Raw genomic sequence first — 9099 nt, 5'->3', positions numbered from 1 at the left:
AACTCTATCACTAGACAAGCAGTTAAGAACATGGATGGATGGAAGAGTAAGTCATATTAAAAGGTTTCTTTTTCCTCTTTATCTAGCTATGTACCTGTACATGTTCCTCAAGCAGCAACATCAGATGATCTGCCAAGGTGCTCGCCTACTACTGAGAGTATCATGGTCAACCGTGTGGTAGAGCTGAAATGGGCAAAGTTTTCTTTGGCCTGTTCATGGCTTAGCTTAAGTGAGATTGTCTGTGGATTACTAGGTGGGTCTAATGTACTTAAACTAAATTTAAAACTGAAATGTTGACCTGATGATTGTATTAGATTCATCTTTGGACCCAAATGTTCAAACTGAATTGCAGGGCATTCTATCCAACACCTTTAATTAGACTTTTAGGTGCTAGTGGAAATGTCACTTGATAATCGCTGTGATTTAGATGAATCTAATCTGAACAAAAATCTAACAAGAAATAAAAATCTGGGAAAAAAAACAGGAGTTCTTGCCTATCTGCTAGACTACTGCACAGAAGGCTACCTTTCTGTTTATATCTGCAGTTTCTACTAGAGATGGACCGATCTGATATTACATATCGGTATCGGTCCGATACTGACCTAAATTACTGGATCGGATATCGGAGAAAAATAAAAAATGTAATCCGATCCATTAAATATCACGAAAGCACCTCACAAAACTTGCAACACGCCGTAACTCACCTCAGAACGTTAGCACGTCGGAGCAGTATGCATCACGTGATAGAGCGGCTGTGGCATGCGGGACCTGTAGGTGGTCTGGATAGCATGTGGAGCTTCGCTAGCAACCCGGCATTTCATCTCCGACAAAGTTATCCCCGAGAGAAGTAAAGCAAGTGTGTAAGTCCATCTCTGAATGTTTGTAAAGCATTCCTGCGTTAAGCTTAACGAGCGACTGCCTCTCGCTCTCCGGCTGCTACTTCAATCATGAAACTGCTTAATGATCAGCTGATCGGCTTTTCTGTCGCGAGTCCGTGTCTCTTGTTTGCTTTTGGCCCACTTTGCACCAGAAAGAGGAAACCAGCGGCTGAACAACAGCAGCACGTTTAAGCTTGATCAGCTGTTGTTAGAATGTATTTAATATTACTTTCTACTCGAGGATCTTTTTCTACGTAGCTGACGCTGGTAACTGTGCAGGGGCGGATCTAGCAAAGTTTAGCCAGGGGGGCCGATAGGGCATTAACAGGGAAAAGGGGGCACAAAGACATACTTTTCTTTCTTATTCTCATTTAAAATGTCTCGCTTTTAATTATTCAATATTTATCTGAATCTTACACCCAAAGTTTTAATCTGATGTAAAATGTATAGAAGTCCATTACTGCATATAGTAACTGTTAAGTCTAATATACCCTAGTAAGCTATAGTACTTTTTCCTTTGGGAAGGTACCATCTGTGCAGTCTGCAATTTTGTTGAAGAAAGATGTTGAATCTATTTAATATTTCTTGAAAAAGAATTGATTTCTGTGCATTTTTTTTCACACTGCATCAAATTAAGGTTGATTACGTCGATTAAGCATCATGAGGTGGAGTGTGAGGGGTGGTTCCCTATTTTTTATTTATTTATTTTTGTTGTTGCTGGGAGTTGGAACCCTATTAGTTAGGTTGCTTAATATTTACGCTAAGTACTCTTTAAAATACCAGAATAGGGAGGAAGGTGTAGGTTTGAATTTATTAGATTGATCAGTATTGCTGAACTATGAAATTTTTTTTTTTTTGCATACAGGTATAACAGAATAGCTTTAGTGTAGTTGTTGTTTTAAACTTGAGTATGAACTTATACAAAATGCAGCAAGATATTTAAAAAAAAACAGTTTTGTTGATTAAAAAACACTATATCGGATTCATATCGGTATCGGCAGATATCCAAATTTATGATATCGGTATCGGTATGGGACATAAAAAAGTGGTATCGTGCCATCTCTAGTTTCTACTGGGTTGGACGTAGATGACTGTGGGAAAGGGAAAACAAGCCCACACCAATACACAGATATAAAAAAGGGAGTTAAACCATACACCAAAGGAAACAAGGCCTCAGAGAAACATTTTTAGAAGGTTCAGGAGAAACTGGGGGAGAAAATAATTTCCATGTGGCTGTGTAGCCAAATGAGGACTGATTATATCAGTAGGTGCTCCTGATAGACCCTGATTATGAGCAACCTCATTTCCTACAAATGACTCCATTGCAGAGAAGCGCAGAGTGCTAGAATATATTATTTTTCTTTAATGCACTGTCTTTCTTTCAGAGAATAACAATGTCACCATAATGAGAAATTTGCCAATGACACAAATGCACTCAGCTTATCTATGCATTTTCTTTCTCTATAAATCTGTCACACTGTAATTAAGTGACGGTGCAGGTTCATGAGCTATGACTGTTTCATTACTTTTGAATAGACACAATGTCATAATATGGATGAGAATCCATATCAGGGCAGAATCAATACATCCACTATTAGTTGAATCTTTATTAGTTTTATTAGAACACTAGCTGCATATTTATCGTTCAATATGCACCAAAGGTTATATAGAAATTAGAAATATTTTAGCATGATGATAAAGTAGTAATTCCTTTGCTTCTTTTTTTAGACAGCACTTTGGTTTATTCAAGGCTCTACCCACTGGTCAAAATAAACACCATTAAGTATTACTTAAACAGAAATAGGTGTTCTAGTTAGACATAATTATAACAAAAAGAATATGAATTTATGGTATATTGTTCCATAGGGAAAGGTAACCTTCTCAATTTTGTCCCCCACAATGTCTCTTAGAAGAAGAGGTGTGAAGATAGTTCCTGTGTGTCATTCAGACAGTTAAGCCTGCTGAGAATAGCTAGGCAATCATCTATGATGCAAGTTCAAGTATTGAAATAAATAAATAAAAACTTGGGTTTCTCTATGGTTGAATCATTTTCTATCTTTTAATGCAGGGTCATTGCTTACATCCTGACCAGAGATTCCTTGCAGCATTTAAAGTATTATTCTCAGCCGACTTTGCACGAAAAATATATATACATGTGTTGGGTAAATGTTTTGGTATATTGACAGTGGATCAAACCCTGTGACAGACTGCTCTGTCTAAAAAGCATGAGGATATGCATTCCAACTTATTAATATGTATAGCTCTTGTGCTTGCATCCTCCCAGTGGAATTAAAAATGTGATAGTGCATAATGGTCGAGAGCCAGGAGGTTCTTTTCCTCACTGGGAAAAATGCCATGAAAGTCACAAGCAGCTCTCAGAGGTTAATTGTTGCACTATAAATCACAGAAGACAGTTTGGCTTTGTGTGCTGTCGCTGCATTTGTGGGTTATGACAAAGGACTGCTGCACCAGGTTGAGTTTGTCCTTTAATACCAATATTAGTATACCTTTGATTTGCCACGTGTCAAGGGACTCATTAATGAAAATGTTTGTAGATTTATACTTGAACTTAGTCTTAAGATCTTTCCCAACAATGCTTGAATTCAATTCATAAAAGGTGGTGAAAAAACAAAACCAGTAGGGAAATCACTTTGAAAAATATCATTTTCACATCAGTCTCACATTGTATAAATAATTGTTGTTTTCTCTTTTCTAATACTTGGGTACAAACTTCATTTTCAGTTTCACAAAAGATACCCTCAGTTTAATAAAACCCACACACTCAAAAAATGATTTTAAAAAATGTTTGAATCACATGAATCACAAAGAGATCCTGGTGTTTAAATGTTACCAAGTCACTAAGTCTGTGTTCTAATTAATCTCAAAAGACTTAATGAAGGACTCTTTGTGTTAGCCCTCTGATGAACTGGCAGCCTGTGTGGGGTGTACCCTTTCTCTCAGCCAGTGTCAGCTGGAAAAGACTTCAACCCTTCACAAAGCCAGTTCACCTTCCAAAACTTTGAACAGTTTAAGAAAACAGCTTGTTACAAATTAATTTTGACATTTCAAGAATCCCTTTGTATCGTGAAAATACCTTCATTAAGACAAACCATTTTTCATAAGAAGAAAAAGGGCAAACTGAAACTACTGGTAGGCAATAACACTTATTGTCTTGCAATTATTCCCAAAAGGAGGCGTGTTTCCTCAAGTGTCAGTAAAGTAAGCTGTTCTTTGATAAACCTTTACCAAGAAATGTCCATTTCAAGTCCTAAAAGTTTGTCTAAAACACCTTGTGATGCAGCTTTGATCTAGAAAATTATTAGCTGAAGACACCCTTGTGTTAGCAGTCCGTCTGTGCAAAGTTGTGTTGGTAGTAAAATATCCTGTACACAATTTGCACTTTACCGTTGTGCTCATGTACTTTTATGCAACAAAATTAAAAGTAATGTTCATATCAGCTGATTGTAGCTGCTAGTGTGCAGGAATAAATAAACATATTTTGTAATGGGGTTTTTTTTTCAGTGCAGACAACTGAAGAAGCTTTGTAACAACACAACTGCAGCTATAATTTAATTACACCATTACATTACTGAGTTATTACATGATTACAATATCCCAACTCTGTATCTGTCAAGAACATTTTCCATTTTTATTATTTTGCTCTTCTCCCTCAGTGGTTTTTCATTTGAGTAACTGTCACTCACATATGAATCTTTCCCACTGCAGGCATCAAGAAAATTGATTGATCTTAGATGGACAGCCAAAAACTGACTGAGTGTCAGACACATCACTGTCTGAAATATAGATTAAGCAATTTCTCTTCCAGGAATTCGATAAACGTCTATGGTAACTGTAACACTTTTTACTGTTTTACCTGCAGTCTTTCATTCTTTCTTCAGACTTGTTCTAACCGTTTATTTCCCCCATTTGGGAGGGAGGGAGACATGTCAAGGAAGGTGGGCACAAATAAGTGTGAAAAGGAAAATGTTGGATCTAATTGAAGCCATTTAAGAGTCAGCCCTGTTTTAACCTAACATTTCTTCATCCCACTTTTTTTCTTCTTCTTTATACATGCCACTTTGGCTACACTCTGCTAAAGTTAATCAACTGCCTGAAGGGACATCACTTTTCCTCCTGCCTACCTTTTTGTTTCATTCGCTTGCTCCTCCACTCGCTCTTGCACTTGTTCCATTTCTTCCATTTTAAGATGGGTTTTAAAGTTCACGTTGAATGGACGCAGCTTGCCACTTTGGTTGCTGTGGAAACCAGGTTGACGCATGGACAGATTGTTGAGAACAGTGTGAGTGGGAGTTTGAGAGGCTATAGAGGCCTGTCAAGATTTATGGATTGTAGGCTACTGCAGAATTGGACTGACCTCGTAGCAATTATCCACAGATGAGTATACAGTATCTTTGTGTTCATATATATAAAACATGATGATGCTTTGTCCACTGGTGTGGAGACAGTGTCTATTTTAGAGTAGCTTTTCCAACCTAAAAAAAACTGATGCCAAAACCAAATGATAGCTAGTTTTCAAGGGCATGACATCATGGTGTTTGGTTTTTAGGTATATCTGTTGAGTTTTGGTTCCTGTTGTTTCACTCTCTCACGTTTCTTGATGTCCACATTTGTGACTCCTGTGTTTCCTTTAATTTTGCTGCAACTGCTTTATCCACGTGCGCTTTGTGTCTCCATGATATTTACCTCCTGTGTTGTTTCAAACCAACTAACTTTAACCATTTAAATTATATGAACATGAATGAATGAATATTAATTTGCATAAATGAGTTTGAATTTGTATCATATTTGATACATCTACCAATATTTTTGCTATTTATTGCTTAAAAAGAATTTTGTACAATCAATTTAGGTTTTTTTGAGGATTCACACTAATGATGATGATGTAGAAGTCTCAAAAACTCAGAAAAACTCCATCCATCTATCCATCCATCAATCTTCTTCCGCTTATCCGAGGCTGGGTCGCGGGGCAGCAGCCCAAGCAGAGAAGCTCAGACCTCCTTCTCCCCAGCCACCTCCTCCAGCTTGTCTGGGAAAACACCAAGGTGTTCCCAGGCCACCCGAGAGATATAATCTCTCCACCATGTCCTAGGTCTGCCCCGGGGCCTCCTCCCAGTGGGACATCCCCAGAACACCTCACCCATGAGGCGCCCAGGAGGCATCCTCGTCAGATGGCCGAACCACCTCAACCGGCTCCTTTCGATGTGAAGGAGCAGCGGCTCTACTCTGAGCCCCTCCCGGATGGCTGAACTTCTCACCCTAAGGGAGAGGCCAGCCACCCTTCGGAGGAAGCCCATTTCCACCACTTGTATCAACAAGCTTGTTCTTTTGGTCACTACCCACAGCTCGTGACCACAGGTGAGGGTAGGAACTCAGAAAATCAGAAAACCTCTATTTATCAAATTTGATATACTAGGCATTATGGGGGTAAGTGGAATTGGGTTATAGGGCCTTCCAGCAGTGAGTTCACACCCCTGCAGGCTTACTGCATTCCAGAAATGTTCAGCACCTATTTTGTGTCAGATATGGAGCAAACTCCAGACCCTCACAGATTTGAGCAAAGTGTGAATATATCAGGACTGTCAACAATAAACAAAATGAAACTTCCATATCTTGAATTGTGTATTGCAACAGATTTGTTATTTGTATTATTGCAATTTCCAATAATGAACAAGACAGATTCAAAACTCATAATAGGAGCATTTGGGAAACGCTGTAATTGCCTGAATTAATTGCAAATGATTAGGCACACTTTTCAGTAAGTGCTGGGCACGATTTTAATGCATCCATCTGTATACATCACTGCTAATTGGAAGTTCTCTGCAAGAGAAAGGTGAGGGCATCCCAAAGCTTGTCGCTGCATTTCAACCCTCCCCATTAATTCACCCAGCAGCCGCAAGTGTGATTCCACATAGAGTCACATTCATCACAGAGTCGGGGGATGGGGTGGGGTTCAGCTACCTTTTTATTTACCTGCTTTTTGTTTATTTTCCCCATTCTGTAAGTTCATTAAATGTGTTTTTTGCTAAGTGTTTGCGAGACTCAGTTTGGATCCTCTGTGGAACTACATGTAATCTCCGATATCAAAATACACTAAGACTAGCTTTACAATGGCAGCAGTTCTAAGAAACACTGATGAGACAAAAGTTATTCAACAAGGACTGTTGTCCTTTTGTTGGTTTCATATTCTGTGTAAGTATTAAATCAGATGTACATCTTAAATGATATAATTTATATTGCAACATGGGAAGCTAAATGAACTGTCAAACATATTTAGTTTTTTCTCAGAATTAGATGACATTGATACTGCTCTCATTTTATGAATACAGAGAGGAGCACATACTGGAATGAGGGAATCAGCCCAATCCAAATATATAGCCCAGTGGTTAGTGCTGCTGCCTCACAGCAAGAAGTCCCTGAGTTTAAATTCACCATCCATCTGGGGTTTTTCCATGTGGAGTTTGCATGTTGTGATTGTGTGGTTTATCTTTGGGTACTCTGGCTTCCTTCCACAATTTAAAGACATGCACTTAGCAGTGTTAGGTTAATTGGTTATTCTAAATTGCCCCAAGGTGTGAGTGTGATTGGTAGTCTATCTGAGCCTGGTGACCTGTTAAGAATGTACCCCTCTTTTTGCTCCACAGCAGCTGGATAGGCTTTAGCATCCCAAGACCCTGAATTGGGTAAGCAGAAGAGAATGCATGGATAGCTGGATATGCTACAATATTAAAACTACCACCCTAATACTGTGTGATTATATCCCTGCCATCATACAAAACAAAACTGCTCTGCTAAAGCAATGCAATTCACTCACTCTATAAAATATTGAAAAGTATTCCTGGGTGTCAGATGTGCTCCAAGACATTAGCAGCAGTTTACAGTTCCTGTAAGTTGTGAGGTCTGACCTTTGATCTTTGATGTTTAATTCAAGTGAGATATTACAACAGTGTGAACATCAACACCTTGAACATGTTTGTTTGATCTGGTTCATTGTGCATAATGCTCCTGAAAGACTGCAGCGATGTTTGTCAGAGGTAGGTGTCAAAATGTGCTCTATAAATAAACTTGACTTGACTTGACTTGACTATCTTTGCTGACGTTTCATCTTACCATAGTTCATCCTGCAGGGATCTCTTTACTAGATAAACATTGCACATGCACCAGGGTGTCTTGAAATAAACTGCAATTCCTTAAACCAAACTACATTCAGTGGCCTATTGTAGCTGCTCATGGGCTGAGGCAGGAGGCTGCAGTGTATTTGTCTTCTGACATCTTTCTACTGCTGTCAGCCTTCAGGCTCTGGGCAGTTTGTGCTACAGTAGCTTTTTTGTGTATGAGACCACATGGGCCATCCTCTGCTCCTCTATGCTCCACCTGTATCAGTAAGTTTAGTCACCACTGACCTTTCTTAGTTCACCAGCTTTCCTACTTTAAACTGCTTTTGGTAGGTACTAACAACTGCATACTGGAAACACCCCATAAGCTCTCGTCATTACTACTAGGCGGATCTGAGAGATCCAAGTCATGGATCTCTCCGATCCTTTGGCTTGGCCCAGTTTTCCTGCTTACAACAGCTTCGAGAACAGACTTTCTGCCTAACATGCTATATCATCTGGGTACCACTCTAAGAAATAATCAGATTTATTCACTTGTTTCAGTGGTTTTAATGTTTGACCATCTTGTAATTTTTGTGTGTTCATACAAAACAAAACTAAACAAGAAAAATATGTAAATAGGAAAAAATAAACAATGGGGATGTTTTTTGTCTATTCCAGTCTAAGTGTGTCCATTGATTGCTTAGTAACTGCTTTTGGCCTTCTGTATAAAATTTTATTCCTGTTCTTTATTGATTGATTTATTTGAATAATTGAATTTGCATAAACTGAACAAGATAATATTTTAACCCCCTAAGACCCAAACTCTTCCACAGCATGCATTTTTAATTTCTCTTTGATATTTGGGCTGATTGGGGTCTGATGAATGTAAAAACAAAGAATTACCAGATTTTGTTTTTTACCTTATTTTTGTTTTTAAGAAAAATAAGAGCCACATATTAGGATATTCATTTTAAAATTTTGAAAGAACAGTAGCAGTATAATGTCCTCATAAGTGGATGTCAGGCCCTTGTAGAGCAAAACTGAGTATTTTGGTCTAAATAACCCAAAATGTGATGTCCACATATGTGGACGCCAGGTCCTAGAAG

Source organism: Rhamphochromis sp. 'chilingali', assembly GCF_963969265.1.
Source record: "Rhamphochromis sp. 'chilingali' genome assembly, chromosome: 15".
In the NCBI taxonomy this organism is placed as follows: domain Eukaryota; kingdom Metazoa; phylum Chordata; class Actinopteri; order Cichliformes; family Cichlidae; genus Rhamphochromis; species Rhamphochromis sp. 'chilingali'.
This window is presented reverse-complemented; position numbering follows the sequence as displayed.